General features: G+C 59.9%; 1 protein-coding gene across 1 annotated transcript in view; it reads right to left on the bottom strand.

The window, feature by feature from the left end:
* The window catches only part of FARP2 (FERM, ARH/RhoGEF and pleckstrin domain protein 2), a 96865-nt gene that overhangs the window by 13696 nt on the left and 81264 nt on the right, over nt 1-1905 (bottom strand). The gene's annotated exons all lie outside the window — the stretch shown is intronic.

Here is a 1905-nt window from a genome sequence, read left to right as displayed (position 1 = left end):
GGCACCTGCCGTTGGCTGTGCAGGCTCCTGAGCTCAGGCCCCTCACCCGGCCGCCCCCCTGGGCCCAGCTCAAGTCTGCACAACGCTGCCAGCAGGGGCTCTCTCCACTCTGCTTGTTCACTGCAGGCCGCCTAGACCCACATGTCTACCCTGGATGGTAACGGTGCCACCTTGCCCTCGGACGCCGTGTGTGTAGAGTGCATGCTGGGAGGTCTGGCTGCCACATGGGCTCCCCATGGCCCTTGGGGAGTCTGGCACTGAAAGCTGGTGGAAGCTGGGGACGCCCTTCAGACCCGATGCAGGGCTGCTGTCCACAGTGCCACCCATGCCTGGGTTTCCACAGAACCAGCGTGACATTGATAAGCCATCAACATGCTCCTGGCCCCTGGCCAGCCCAGGCACAGCCCTTGGAAACCCTCGTGAATGAAGGACAAGATGTGGGACGACTGTCTCTAAGCCCCAACCTAGAAGTGCCCCTTTCCCCAACAGGCTCACGCTCGGGCTCCTGGGAAGCCCACCAGGCTGGTGGCATCTGCACCCCAAGGGGCCTTCGGGGCCCTGTGTGGAGTGGGTGGCAGTGGGAAGAGGTGCTGACAGCGGTCGTCAGCTGAGCGCGCTCCATCACCTGGGCCTTCCTAGCCCTCTGGGGCCGGCGGGCCGAGCAAACGCCTCCAGCTGCCAGTTACCGACGCGCGTCGTGTCCGCCTTTTACAAAGCACTTTCGGAAACATGGCCTCGTTTTGTTTCTGCCTCAGCCTGTGAGCTGCACTTCACTGACGAGGAACAGTGCGTGCACGGGCGTGGCCTGCCCTGTGGCCTGCCCTGGTGACCCGAAGAGGCCACCCCTGGCCCAGCCGAGGGTGGGAGGGGGGATTTTCAAGGTGCTGCATTTCTTGATTTCCCTGAAAATGCTCGGAAACGTTTGTGACGATTTGTGCTGCTTCTTTAGCAAACACAGAGCACTTGCCTTTAGAACAAAGAAGCCATCAGCATCGCATGATCCGTTTGGGTTCTCATGCGTCAGAACATATCTTATTTATGCCCGTTTGTGACGACGGGGAGACCAGCTACAAGCAAACGCTGGTCTTTCGTCTTATGACGATGGCAAATTTACTTGTAAAAATCTTCTGATAGACAGTAATTTCCTGCACTAAATTTATACCACAACCAGAAGTCATCTTTGTAAGTTAAAAAGATCAGAGTTTGTTCCTGTGTCCCTTTAATGCACATGAAAGATGGCAAGGTCCATCTGTGTCAGAAGCGTCTAACAGACCACACCGGCCACGCGTGTGAGATCTGCTGCCAGGGCTTTGCACAGGCGAGTGACGCTGGGGAGTGCTCCCCCCTGGGGCGCTTGTGGGGGCTCTGCCCATCACAGCTCCCACTCCCTGTGACCCCCCAGGACGATCGGAGGGAGCCTTTCCCTACACTGTTCGGATTTGGAACAGGGACGGTGGGGCTGAAGAACAATACTGGCCGGCTCCCCTCCATCGCGGGGAGGGGGGGCAGCGCTCGGCCTTTCTGGGGTGGAGCCCGCAGCCCCTGCGCCAGGCCCTCACTCACCGCGGCAGTCGGCGAAGTCCGGGTGCCCGGGCGCGTAGTGCCCACACAGCCGGCCCAGCAGCCGCCGGTAGTGCAGCAGTCGCTGGATGGGCTTCAGTAAGAAGGAGCTGAGAGGCAAGTAGCAGACTTTCTGGAGCTCGAACTCTTTGTACACCGCCTCCAGCTTCTTAACGCGCTTGGCTGCCTTTTCCAGCTCCATCAGGACCTCGTCGTGCCTTTGGAAGTGGCCAGTGAACTGCTATTGGGGCACAACACGGACCCTTTAGGTTAGGCGACCGGGGAGCGGGGCGAGCAGCCGGCCTATCTGGGCGGCATCTGCCGTGTGGGCGTCCAGCAGGCAAG

Source organism: Pteropus vampyrus, unplaced genomic scaffold (genome assembly GCF_000151845.1).
Source record: "Pteropus vampyrus isolate Shadow unplaced genomic scaffold, Pvam_2.0 Scaffold291, whole genome shotgun sequence".
In the NCBI taxonomy this organism is placed as follows: domain Eukaryota; kingdom Metazoa; phylum Chordata; class Mammalia; order Chiroptera; family Pteropodidae; genus Pteropus; species Pteropus vampyrus.
The sequence above is the reverse complement of the archived record's forward strand: the minus strand, read 5'-3'. Positions and strand labels throughout refer to the sequence as shown.